The 14,548-nt window shown below is 45.0% G+C and overlaps 1 protein-coding gene across 2 annotated transcripts in view; it reads right to left on the bottom strand.

Moving 5' to 3' along the window:
* Positions 1 to 14,137: 14,137 nt before the first annotated feature.
* The window catches only part of LOC146640611 (stonustoxin subunit alpha-like), a 129,029-nt gene continuing 128,618 nt past the window's right edge, over positions 14,138 to 14,548 (bottom strand). The window contains exon 4 of one of the 2 annotated variants that reach the window (XM_085400029.1): positions 14,138 to 14,548. This exon is cut by the window's right edge and continues 1,038 nt beyond it. The gene's annotated coding sequence lies outside the window, so the exon portion shown is untranslated. The other variant, XM_085400030.1, reaches the window with a different exon arrangement.

Genomic DNA, 14,548 nt, shown 5'->3' with positions numbered 1-14,548 from the left:
TCTTCTATCCACAGGTCAGCACCACTTGGCTTCTTCAGGTGAACGCACATGCTTTTGTTTTTGGAAACAAAATCTTTCACCCATTTCAGGTACTTTTCACCTGGAAAGAAGCAGACAAGGAAATATGGATGAATGTAGAAGTGTTGGAAAAGACAAATAGCAAGGTTATCCTACAGCAGTTTGTGAAAATGTTGTATCTTGAAATAAGCAGGCAAAATGAGGATCTCACTTATCTCATATGTTCTGACTACCGACTTTCTTCAGTTAAAGGACAAAAAAAGGGCACACTGGAGGCTGACAGAGTGTGCAATGGTGGGAATCATTTTGCAGAACTCACTAAAGTTTGTTTCTCCTGGAACAAGCTTTTTACACTTCGGCAAATGAAAATACTGTGTTAAACTAAAAAAGAGCACCAGACCAAGGTCTACAGTACTAACAGAAAAGCATGCCGTTACCTGTTGCCTGTCGACACAGCTGCTGATCTTCCTCACCAAAAAAATGAGGATCCCTGAAAGGAATAGAAAGGTTATGTTAAAATGAATGACTGTCACGGTGATCATGGGAAGCTCCAAAATATCACAACAATAGCTACGAAATCACAAAATGCAGTGTGATGTCTGTAAGCACCAAACATGACATCTCTGCAAATTCATCTTGAAACATGTAGGTACCTCACACGTACAGCTGCAGCCATCTCAGCCATTTATCACTGTGGCTGCCAAGTGGCTGCCACTTCACAAGCGCATGGCACAACATAGAAGAGCCACCTCCACAGGACAAGACTCAGCAGTCCATCTGCATCTTAAGGATAAAGGACACTCTTTGAGGATGCTAATGTTCACATTTTGGACAGAGAGGACAGATGGTTTGAAAGAGGAGTGAAAGAAGCATCTATGTCCACTGTGAGCGACCATCTTTGAACAGAGGTGGGGTTTACGACACCAACTCTCTGCCATCTATAATCCAGTTTTGAGATCCCTTCCCAGACGCCTTAACGCCCACTCACATCCTGGGCCATCTGACCTCAGGAATTCGCATGATAAGGTCGGGCCAGGTTTCACAATGAACTCACCCGAAACTGGCTGATTGGGGCCCACACCCAGTTTCACACCTTGGCTCAGGTGATTAGAGGATCATCAGGGGGTCCTTTTGTCCCTCTGTGGGGGGTCACTCCCACTAGGTTTATATCTGGGACTCTCCACCATTTGACCTTAGAACTGAAGAAGCTTCTCGGATGAGAGGTGAAACGTCTTCAAGTAACTTAAAGAAGTCCAGACGCTTTTCTTTGCAAGCTCCTTTGACTACGATGACCTGGATGACTGAGAACCTTCACAGACATAAGGTGAATGTGACAAACAAAGCGCCTTCTTGTTCTCTGTGATAATGTAAAGTTATTAATGAAAAAACAAACGAGTAAAAAACGGACTGGAAACATGTCTTCAATCAAAACTCGACAAAAACAAAGAAACAGCCTCACTTCTCTGCGACGCTCCCTAAAAATGACGTTACGTGTTACGTACCAGAGATTTCTATACAGCCCTTTATCAAGCCGAGAGAAAGTGACGCAAAACCCTCCAACTAATAACGACTAGCAGAGAGGCTCAGCTGAGTGTAGTTACCTGGTTTGCAGACGCATACAGACGTTTCCTGTCCTCTCGGACGCAGCTGTGATAGAACATGTGGTGCATTACCGCCACCAACTGGCTTGGAGTGAGGACCGGAAATCGCTCATGCCAAATCAAAAAAAAAAAAAACATAAAGAAAGATTAAGTGAAGAGATAAATGAATACATTAAATCAAGAAGAAAAAAACCCACCACCGGACATATACATCCTCATATCCTTCTGTACAAATGAGTTTGTTTTAGAAACTGAAAAAAGCCACAAAACCTTCACATCTAGAAATCCTTTGCAGTAAAACTTGTTTTTTGGCAGGTTCCACAGGTTTTGAATCAGTTTTCTTCTTTATTCCTGATAATTTTGACAATGAAAAAGAACATGTTCTATAGGGCTTTGGAGTTGACGTCACGCCGCAATGCATTGTGGGAGCGCGGCACCATTTTCGAGGTCTACGAATCAAAACAAACACACTGTGTTGGAACGACGATTACAAGATGCTTAAAAGCAGCTCAAAAGAGAATGGACTGTATAGAGACCGATTGCGTCCAGAGGCGAAGCGGCAGTACTTGCAGAAAATAGCGTGCAGTGGAAATGTGGACCCGTATGAAATACGGCCGTGGAGTAGAAACCCTGAAGACGTAGCCTGATATATTTTCGTACCTTATCTGTGGAGTCAGCGCGTACAAGTCGTCATTCAAACAAAGGTAAGTCAGCTCGAGTACTGCGTGTGAAATGCGTTTGATTTCCCTGCAAACATTCACATTAGTGCAGCATAAATTCATTCATGAGGGGAAATTACAGTGAGAACATGTGGAGGCTGTTAGAGGGAGAAGATAGTGAGTTCAGTGCAGGGCTGTGCAGAGAGGTTTAAAGGGGCGGGTGCTCAAAGTTAAAAAGGGGCACATTGAACCAGGCTGAATAACAACAACACACATTCATCAAGAATCTAATATGGGAAGGGCAGGGCTGTGTTGGTCTGAGACTGTAGACATTAAAAAGTCCACAGGAGAGATGCTAGCTGATTAAACAAGTGTCATGAGATAATAACAAAATGCAAAGATTGGTGACAGCGCTTGGAACCATAAGGCAACAAAAAACTATGTATGTAAAAAAAAAAAAAATATATATATATATATATATATATATATATATATATATATATATATATATATATATATATATATATATATATATATATATATATATATATATATATATATATATATATATATATATATATATATATATATATATATATATGTGTGTGTTGGAATGCTACTACGCAAGTAACCCCGGCGGAAGGGGCTACATGAATAGGATGAGGGACCTATGGATTGATCTACAAATAGTGTAGTAGTTGGACAGCCTGGAAGGGGTTTTCTGGGCGGACCTATGGATTCTTCGATACCCAACATCCACAATGACGGCGAAACAACTAGTAGCTCAGTGTTCCAACATTCGAAAGAAGGGACTGCTCTCACAGCTAGAGATTGACGAGGTACAACACAAATGCTACGGCAAGGAGGAGTCAGGACGCCAGGTCAGGGGGGAGATATCATCACCCCCACCCGAGATTGGGTACATAGCCCCAAGTGCGATAGGAGAAGGATCGTTGAGTGCGAGAGGAACTGACCTGAAAAATAGGATCATGGCCAAGCTTGAAACCTGGATCCCCCGTAGCCGGTTACCAAGATTACGTGAAGTACCCTCAGAAGGTCTGCTAGATGATGTTAATGCAGCACTACGGGCAATACCTACAACCACGATTACCGACACTAACAAGCTGATCTACAATACGGCAGCAGTGATCAGTGAGATGCTTGGCTACAAGTTGAACAGCCACAAGGGGCAGTACCCTCCATGGAGAAGGAGGCTAGAGGGCAAGATCAAAGTAGCACGGAGGGAGGTTAGCCAACTAACGGAGTTACAGAAAGGTGCGACAAATAAGGTGCCTAAGAAATACAGCAAGTTGTCCATACCTGAGGCCTTGGAAACTGCCAAGCAAAGACTCACAGCCTTGGCCAGCCGCTTGAGGAGGTACACCAGAGAGATAGAAGGCAGGAGAATAAACCAGCTGTTCTCCACAGAACCAGCAAAGGTGTACTCTCAGTGGCAAGGGAACAATAAGAGAACAGCACCACCAAGGCTGGAGACGGAGCAATACTGGAAGAGCATATGGGAGAAGGATGCAACCCATAACGGCAATGCTCAGTGGCTAGAGGATCTGAGGGCAGACCACAGCGACCTCCCTGAACAGGGTCCAGTAACCATCACAGTGGCAGATATCCAAGAAAGGGTCTCCAGTATGAAGAGTTGGACAGCACCAGGGCCCGACATGGTTCACGCCTACTGGCTGAAGAAGCTGACTGCACTCCACGAGCGTCTGGCAGCACAAATGAACCAGCTGCTAGTTAACGAAAGACACCCAGAATGGCTAACTGAAGGCCGGACGGTCCTGATCCCCAAGGACCCCAAGAAGGGACCGGTCCCCTCCAACTACCGACCAATAACCTGCCTCAGTACTACATGGAAGCTCCTGTCAGGCATCATATCGGCTAAGATGAACAGGCACATGGGTCAATACATGAGCGGGACACAGAAAGGAATTGGCAAGAATACCAGAGGTGCAAAACACCAGCTACTGGTAGACAGAACAATCAGCCGAGACTGCAAGACCAGACTGACCAACCTGTGCACTGCCTGGATTGATTACAAGAAGGCCTATGACTCAATGCCCCACAGCTGGATACTGGAATGCCTAGAATTGTACAAGATCAATGGGACCCTAAGAGCCTTCATCAGGAACTCAATGGGGATGTGGCGTACAACACTAGAGGCCAACTCCAAGCCCATAGCACAAGTTACCATCAAGTGCGGGATCTACCAAGGAGATGCTCTGTCCCCACTGCTGTTCTGCATAGGCCTGAACCCCCTCAGTGAGATCATTAACAAGACTGGCTACGGATACCGACTACGGAACGGAGCAGTTGTCAGCCACCTCCTGTACATGGATGACATCAAGCTGTATGCCAAGAGTGAACGAGACATCGATTCACTGATCCACACTACCAGGCTATACAGCAATGACATTGGAATGTCGTTCGGACTGGAGAAGTGTAGTCGGATGGTAACAAAGAGAGGGAAGGTAGTCAGAACTGAGGGGATTGAACTACCAGAAGGCAACATTGCAGACATAGAGGACAGTTACAAGTACCTGGGGATCCCGCAGGCAAATGGGAACCATGAAGAGGCCGCTAGAAAGGCTGCAACCACCAAGTACCTGCAGAGGGTCAGGCAAGTCCTGAGGAGTCAGCTGAATGGTAAGAACAAGATCCGGGCCATCAACACATACGCCCTGCCCGTGATCAGGTACCCTGCTGGGGTAATAAGCTGGCCAAAGGAGGAGATAGAAGCCACTGACATAAAGACAAGAAAGCTCCTGACCATGCATGGAGGGTTTCACCCCAAGTCCAGCACCCTGAGGCTGTACGCTAAGCGGAAGGAAGGGGGCCGGGGACTGGTGAGTGTCAGCACCACAGTCCAGGATGAGACAAGGAACATCCAAGAATACATTGGGAAGATGGCCCCAACTGACCGAGTGCTCAGTGAATACCTCAGGCAGCAGAAACCCAAGAAAGAGGAGGGAGACGAGGAACCATCATGGAAGGACAGGCCCCTGCACGGTATGTACCACCGGCAGATAGAGGAGGTGGCTGATATCCAGAAATCCTACCAGTGGCTGGACAAAGCTGGACTGAAAGACAGCACAGAGGCACTAATCATGGCAGCACAAGAACAAGCTCTGAGTACAGAGGCTGGGGTCTATCACACCAGGCAAGACCCCAGGTGCAGGCTGTGTAAAGATGCCCCAGAGACTATCCAGCACATAACAGCAGGGTGCAAGATGCTAGCAGGCAAGGCATACATGGAACGCCATAACCAAGTGGCCGGCATAGTATACAGGAACATCTGTGCCGAGTATAACCTAGAAGTCCCGAGGTCAAAATGGGAGATGCCCCCAAGGGTGGTGGAGAATGACCGAGCTAAGATCCTGTGGGACTTCCAGATACAGACGGACAAAATGGTGGTGGCTAACCAACCGGACATAGTGGTGGTAGACAAACAGAAGAAGACGGCCGTAGTGATCGATGTAGCGGTTCCCAATGACAGCAATATCAGGAAGAAGGAACACGAGAAGCTGGAGAAATACCAAGGGCTCAGAGAAGAGCTCGAGAGGATGTGGAGGGTGAAGGTAACGGTGGTCCCCGTGGTAATCGGAGCACTAGGTGCGGTGACTCCCAAGCTAGGCGAGTGGCTCCAGCAGATCCCGGGAAAAACATCAGAGATCTCTGTCCAGAAGAGCGCAGTCCTGGGAACAGCTAAGATACTGCGCAGGACCCTCAAGCTCCCAGGCCTCTGGTAGAGGACCCGGGCTTGAAGGATAAACCGCCCGCAGGGGCGTGCTGGGTGTTATATATATATGTACACACACAGTGGGGCAAAAAAGTATTTAGTCAGCCACCGATTGTGCAAGTTCCCCCACTTAAAATGATGACAGAGGTCAGTAATTTGCACCAGAGGTACACTTCAACTGTGAGAGACAGAATGTGAAAAAAAAATCCATGAATTCACATGGTAGGATTTGTAAAGAATTTATCCGTAAATCAGGGTGGAAAATAAGTATTTGGTCACCTCAAACATGGAAAATCTCTGGCTCTCACAGACCTGTAACGTCTTCTGTAAGAAGCTTTTCTGTCCCCCACTCGTTACCTGTATGAATGGCACCTGTTTGAACTCATCATCTGTATAAAAGACACCTGTCCACAGCCTCAAACAGTCAGACTCCAAACTCCGCCATGGCCAAGACCAAAGAGCTTTCGAAGGACACCAGGAAAAGTATTGTAGACCTGCACCAGACTGGGAAGAGTGAATCTACAATAGGCAAGCAGCTTGGTGTGAAAAAATCAACTGTGGGAGCAATCATCAGAAAATGGAAGACATACAAGACCACTGATAATCTCCCTCGATCTGGGGCTCCACGCAAGATCTCATCCCGTGGGGTCAAAATGATCATGAGAACGGTGAGCAAAGATCCCAGAACCACACGGGGGGACCTGGTGAATGACCTGCAGAGAGCTGGGACCAAAGTAACAAAGGTCACCATCAGTAACACACTACAACGGCAGGGAATCAAATCCCGCAGTGCCAGACGTGTTCCGCTGCTGAAGCCAGTGCATGTCCAGGCCCGTCTGAAGTTTGCCAGAGAGCACATGGATGATACAGCAGAGGATTGGGAGAATGTCATGTGGTCAGATGAAACCAAAGTAGAACTTTTTGGTATTTTGGTATCCTGTATTTGTTGTTGAAGACTTCTTCAGCTTCTTCTCAAGGACATCAGCTGCTTGTTTGGCAGCAGAGGCAGTTAAGAAGCTTCCTGAAAAACACTGAACAGTGAGTTCACTGTGGCATATGACAGATTCAGCTTTCTGTGTGCAAATGTGTCTGTGTCGACCTTTCAAATGCTGTTGAATCCAAAACATCAGCGGCTCCTCGGCTGCTCGCTTCATGCACTTCTGTCTGTGTGACAGTCCAATGACATCACAGCTGTTTCCAGCCCCAGTGTCTCAGGACTGGACACCTTTAAACATGTCGAGGATCAAACAGCGTCCAGCTAAACACACATGAAACTATCAGAGCTGACAATCATTCCAATAACATCTAATGGTTCATGTATGTAGACACAGGACTACAAGGAAATGGCTCTCAGCATCTGGCTGTGGGAACACATGAGTCCCTGTTTGTGTTCAGATTGTGTGCATGTTTTAGACGTGTGTCACATGTAGAAACACAACAATCCCACAATGACACACAGATGTGTTTGACACAGCTGTGCAGCTGTAAGTTGTTTCTAATGATTCATTGAAGCTCTTCTAACATTCTGGAGACGATCAGTACATGAATCTGTTCAACACGACAACAATTTGACTTCAGTGTGAACGTTTGCATTAAATAACCTTCTTCATCCAGCTGACAGCATCTTCATCCTATGATGTGAACAGTTCCTCCTGTTGATGACAAACCTCTGACAGGATCTGCTTGAGGAGCTTTTTCATGTGCAGCTCTCTGAGCTCAGGGCTGAGCTGCTGTTTCATCTTTAAGAGCTGCTGCCTCCTCGCCGGACTTGTTCTCCTCTTCTTCTCCTAATGACACCATTTCTGCTTCATATTAAATTCAATAAAGATGCTGACATGTATCTGTAGCAACAACATCATTGAATCTAGAACAACTGGAGCCAAACCAGTGGCTCTGCTGGGATCACTGGTGAGCCAACACTTCCTTGTTGATGCAGATTTCAGGGCTTCCTTTTGCTCCTCCGTTATAACTGTTCTCTCTTCTCAACACATGATGACACAAAGGAATCAGCAGTGACAAAGATGATGCTGAAGAGAAGCACACACTTCACACATATAACAGAGCAGTGCAGTTACACACACCTCTGCTCGACATCAGGCCTCAAACAAAGACACAAAACACTAACTTGACTCTAAACAGAAGAAACGAGCAGCTGTTTCTGTTCTGTGCTTATTTATATTTGACACACATGCTTCTCTTTGTGCAAACACACATCGCACTATAAGGGTAACCTCGCACACAATGATTGGACAGCACAGTGATGATGCTGGGAGATCCTATACGCAGCAACACAGAAACACTGAGAACTTTAAACAATGATGGAAAGTGTTATAAATGACTTGTTGGCCTCTGATCTGTCACAAACAGCTGAAACGTGTCTCTCATGAGTCACATGAAGGTTTTTGACAGAAAGGACAAAAAGTAGCTGCAGTCAGTTTGTGTCATTTTTATATTTATTCATCTGGGAGAAAAATCTGAGGGACATTAAAATGTGTTTTCAACAGAGACAAGAACATGAATATAACAGAACAGGTAAATGAACATGTTTCAAGTAAACAGCTGGACTGATCAGGTCCAAACACAGAGTGATAAACTTGTCAAACAGCTGTCATATCTTTATATAGAAGCTCTTTATAAATGCTGCTCACTGCAGTCTGTTTACTAATAATGTCAAAGTGTTAGAAACACAGAAACATCAGAATGGTCTTTGTTCACAGAAACCTGTCTGGGATCCTTTGTTGTTCTTTTGATGCAGAGTTACATTATAAATATAAAGAGTTATTTCAGAGTCTCATCAGTTTTCCTGCATGTCTTTATTTAACACATCAGCAGGGCTGAAGCTCTCATGTTAAACACACACTGATCTATGGACACGTTCATGTGTTTCTAACAGAACCAGGCTGTTATCAGCCTGCACTAACATTATGTCACACACACTGAATGTAACAGTGACAGTTTACATCATCACACAATCAGCTGTGATTGTTTCACTGTCATCAAACGAGTCAACAGGAAGTAGAATCAATAGAAACCAATCATTTACTGACAGCATGTCTGATGGAAATAAGTGCAGATTATGTATGAAGTCTAACTGCACACAGTAACTGTGTTACAATAAGGACTTAACAGCGCCCTCTGCTGGAGTGTTTCAGTACTGCGTTAACTAGAATACACCACCTCCTCCTCACACCACCTGCTACAGCTCTACTCTTCTATGACTACAGTCATCCACAGCACTGATGTGAGGTCACATGGTTCATATGTAAGGAGCACAGCTGACCTCAGGTCAGTTTAATGACTGTGAGCAGCAGCTGTGTTATTGTCACTGTGACAGGGAGACACTCTCAGACACAGCGCTCATGTCAGCTTGTTCTCATGCAGGAGGATCAGGAGCTCCATGTTTGTCTTTCTGTTTGAATCATGATGTGTTTGTGCCATCAGAGTCTGTCATGAGTACTCAGGGTTTCACAGCAGCTCTTCTGGATGCTGACGAGGACTCCAACCTCATGTTTCACCTCTCTGAGCTTCTGATGTCTGTGAACACTCGTGTTTCTTCTCTGGGCTCATCTGGACAAAAACACCTTTCTGTGTTTGGCTGCAGCCTCATTCTGACTGACAGGAAGTGTGTTATCCATGAGCTGCACTTCTGTGAGGAAGTTTCCTGCTGTGTTTCCTGTCTGTGGACAAACACGAGTGTTCCAGCTGAGGACTTGGTTCCTTCCACCTGTCCATACAGGACATCACGCTGTCTGCAGCTCTGTAAATGCAGCTCCAGGTCCTTCCACGTGCTGCTCTGTATTTGTGCAGTTTGTAGTGTGTCCTGGGAAACGTAGCACACATGGTGTTCTTCTGCTGTTTCCTCCTTTCACTGAGTGTGAAACACTGACGCTGTGCTGTTGTTCACAGAGGGGAGCTGATTCTAGCTGCAGCTGGACTCTGTCATCTAACTGAATGTGTTGGTGCTGATCACGGGGCTCTGAGGGGGGAGCAGCAGGAGGACTCTGGATGCTGACGTCAGTGTATCTGTGGAAGCTCCCACAGCGTGTCTGTCATTCAATATTGTGCTGTATATTGTATCTATGCAAAGATGAACAGACTGTGTGTTCACTGGTCTCTGTGCTGCAGCTCTGATGTCATCATCACTCCCTCCTCCACCCTCAGCAGTCCCAGCATGCTGCTGTGGTGCACCCCACCCTCACTCTACACCTGAGCCACAGACCACACCCTCCACCTCAATATACACCACAGTTTTCTCTGCTGTGGAAATGAGATCAGGAGGAAATCATCATTATTATTATTTAATAAACGCTCACATTAATGTGGGCTTATTTGTTTCATATTAGAAACATTAGTTGAGTGTTTTTAGTATAAAATGGTCAAAGTCCCTCTTTTTGCTCCTCCCCTCACCTGTGGATGGGCGGTGCTGTTACCGTGGTGACAGCTTGGATGTGTTTCAGTCCTGCCTGGTTATCACTGCAGGAATCTTTCACATTTATTACAGGTAATAACTCTGATTTTTCTGTGTATTATGAACCAAATGTATCCTGATACTCACAGAGATGGATGAGCAGAGGTCACATGATGAAAGAACAAACATGGAGTCTTTGATTTATTTAGATATTTATTGATGAATGCAAACAAACCTGACACTGAACCATCGTCCAGCAGAACAAACCTGATCACATGACCTGCTGACCCAAACAGTGCAAAGCTCCATGGCAACAACAACAAACAGCCTCACATATGTTAACAGAGGCTGTTAGAAGCACAGAGTCTTTACAGTCTTTCTCCTGTTTGGACACAGATCTCTGCACATCTTCATCACAGTTACTCACAGACGTGCAGAGTGTGTGGATATCAAAGCTAAGTTTCCACCATGTTTGTAGTCTGTACTGGGACTCATGGAGCATCTCTCTATGAGCACCCAGTTTAACCAGCAGCCTTCACACCACACATCACACAGACATGGAAACTTCAAACCTCAGACTGAAGACACCATCAGAAATAAACAGATTGTGATGAAGATGAAGAACTGGAACAGTTTGCTGTGGTTTCTTCTGTTCCTGTCAGAAATAAGAGTCTGGCAGCACTTTGCTCTCCTTCCACATGTTTAAGGAGGAAGTGAAGAAGAGCGAGTGAGTCGTCTTCCTCTGTGGGCCCAACATCAGGCAGCAGCCACGTATTTTTAAAAACCCAGCACACTGCTTCAGAAACACTGAGTCCAGGTGACCAGAGTCATGTGATCAGTGAGGTCTTCACTCAGGACGTCACTGCTTCAGGACCTGATTCAGAGGTTTATAAGGATCATTGGTGCTGATGTTGTGTGAGAGCTGGTGAACCATGGGGAACATAAATAACAACCAGGCCATCAGCAGTTCTACCCCCAGCTCTAACACCTACATAATACACTATACATATAGTTATTGTTAAGGTTCAAATATTGAGGAAGGAGAGTACAAACAACCAGGTCCAGAAGAGCTTGGTCAAACAATTGATTTTAATGAACACACGCGTGGGGACCAGCGCCGTACGCAGACAGCGCTGATCTCCGACTAATCAAAGCATAAACAGATATTTTATACCATCGGGGTTTGGATTTAATGACGCCCCTTCAACGTCACACAGATACATGCATACATACGTCAAATCAAAACCACAATGACTTTTAACACAGTTTGAAAAGAACATTATCTCTATCTTCATGGCAGATGTTTCCTGTCAACCTTTTGACTGCCGCTTCTCCAAAACCACAGACCATGCTCTGCAGTAAGATACCACTTCTGCACGCCCACAGTTGCAAGCAAACATGATTAACCTCTCACCTATAACTGAATGTATCTACTATGTGTGTGTGTGTGTCACGACCTCACTTGGCACTCTGTGTCACCTCTCACCTACTAACGCTCGCAGTCAAACAGAGGCCACTCTCAAATGTGTCAGCAGTTTACTAAAACTATATATGTAGTATATTGAATAAATGTTTTAATCAAGAACCTCTACTAGAAGCTTAATAAAAGAATATAAAAGTATAAAAGATAATAATGAACAACCTGGTTATTCAAATAGCATCATCCAAACAGCTCCTCAGAATAAGCTGCACTTACACTCTGCTTTTAGTTTCACTTTTGCAAAAGCACGCTCTGCAAACCTGCAGTTTCCTGTCAAGACTTTGCACAGAGTGTCCTCAGAATCAACAGAATCAGCCCATACACACTTAAGATTATAACAAGCATTCAAAAGCATTTAAGATCATAGATTCAACTCAACAGTTTAAAGTGGTTATAACTGCACCTGTAGTAAAGGCTAATTGGGTACCAAAATGTTTAAACATCTGAATGCAATATCAATGCTGTAGATTATATTATTAATGCAATGGTAATGATGATGATTATTAACAGTAGCAACAAAATAATTTCCCTGATCTCCACATTATATAGGTTATAGTATGTTATATATAAACGTAGCTGAAGCAGTTTCATTTGTAGCTTCACGCTGCACTTCACATGTTTGTCCACCAGATGGCAGCACAGAGGCCTGTGTTGGAAAGCTTTGAGTAATGAAGCGTTTTCAATCCAAGCTTCAGAAAGCTTCATGTGGTCATCAAGGAAGCAACCAGGAAATATCTGCTGTGTGTAAAAACAGCAACACAAGAATCCAGGATGAAGACAAGAAACTCAAAGCTCACAAAACAGGTGGAGCTAATTTTGTGACGTGTTTCTGTAAAAACACCACAGAAGTGAATCATCAAAGTTTCCATGTGAGCTGATGATGCTGCTGCAGAGTTTCTGTGAACCTCCTGTGACCCCGCCTCCTCATACAGAGACATCTGATTGCTCTTCAAACTGCATCACGTGGACACATGTGATTGTGTGTTGTAGTATTGATCCCAATGCTGGTATCAGTCCTGGATCAATAACACTGGATGGATGCGTTCAGCATGGAGCCCTGAGCTGTGTTACAGACAAACATGGAAACTGACAGGTCTGTGTCATTCACAGTCTGTAACACTTCTAAACAACAGAGGCTGACCCAAGTGCCTCAGAGCCAGGCACGCTCACATCACAGCTCTCTAAATAAGCCAGTTTCAAAATAAGAGCTGAAAGCTGTGTTTGCTTGTGTTAGCTTATTATTGTGGAGACTAACATTCAGTGATCATGTGTTCAGACTCATAATGATTACTCTCAGAAATCCTGATCTTTGTATTTACTGTGTGTTGGATCAATAACTGAGATTCATGGTATCACACAGCTGTGCTGCTGCTGATGTCAGCACATCTGGAACAATACGAGGTATCTGCTACCAGACTGAGCAGGACGTGAGACCTGTGGACTGTTTAAAGCTGTCCCTCCACAGCTCACTCAGACCTGATCCACACCTCAGTGATATTCTCTGACTTCCTCAGTAGAGACAGAAACCATTCAGATCTGGGACCATCAGCTGACTGATGATGTCACACAGACTGTGTTTTTCAGGAACAGTGATTCTGATGTGAGCCTGCTAGCTGACAGCAGACCTGATGAAAGCACATGTTCACATCTGTGAGGACAGACTGGACTCTTTGACTGCACCTTGGTTCTCCTCAGAGGTCTGTACAGGAGCATGTCCACCCCACTGAAGATCTCAGTCACTGTGAAACATAGAAAGCTGCTTGTGTGGCCTCTGCCTCACATGTAGATACAGCTACAGGTTTCTCTGTCAGTCAGACTGAAACAGTGTCCTGATGCTGCATCATTCAGCTCTGTGCCCCAGTCAGCATCACTGGGAGCTACCAGTGTTTCTGCCCTTTTCCTGTAACACTACACTCAGCACAGGCTCAGCTGGTATCCAGTGTTGGACTTTGGCTTCAGCTGCTGTGATAGATCCTCTAACATAGATCAGCTCTGCTACATGTTGTTAGATAAGTGCAGCTGCTGTCATGTCCTGATGTTTCTCTGGCTCAGCAGCTTCTCCATCAGAGGTTCACATGGAGCTGATCCAGTATCTCCAGTAACTGTGTTCTGTGCCTCACTGGTTGATCCTTCTGTCTGTGTGACGTCAGTCAGATGTTGAAGTTAAACTCTGTAATCTTCACTGTGTCACAGAGTTCAGTGAGTCCCGTTATTCACAGTATCAATCAGATCATCAGAGAACAGCTGATCAGCAATCAGTGGTGCCAACAGCGCCTCCTGTGGTGAGAGGATGCAATAATGCAATGTAGCATTTTTCCACTCAACACTTGCAGTCATGGAAACTGTCTGTTGGATCTGTGTGACGTTGCTTTCTTGGTTAGAGTTCCTCACAAATGTCCAGATGATTCTTCTAATGAGGCGTCGACCATGTTTGCAGCTCTTTGGAAGAAAACGTCGCCCTTTGCCATCCTTACTTTTCTTTGACTTCTTCAAATGCAGCTGAACTCCAGCTGGTATTTTCTTGGACTTTGCAGCTGTTTCTGGTCATCAGTTCATTCCTGCAAACCTCTGAAGCTGAACAACAATGATGCTGCATTGCTGGCTGATCCCAAAAGGTTGATTCTGTTC

The sequence above is a fragment of the Rhamphochromis longiceps genome, unplaced genomic scaffold (assembly GCF_057381845.1).
Source record: "Rhamphochromis longiceps isolate RC_006_pf unplaced genomic scaffold, R_longiceps_female_GT1.1 unmapped_scaffold_4, whole genome shotgun sequence".
NCBI lineage: Eukaryota > Metazoa > Chordata > Actinopteri > Cichliformes > Cichlidae > Rhamphochromis > Rhamphochromis longiceps.
This window is presented reverse-complemented; position numbering and strand designations above follow the sequence as displayed.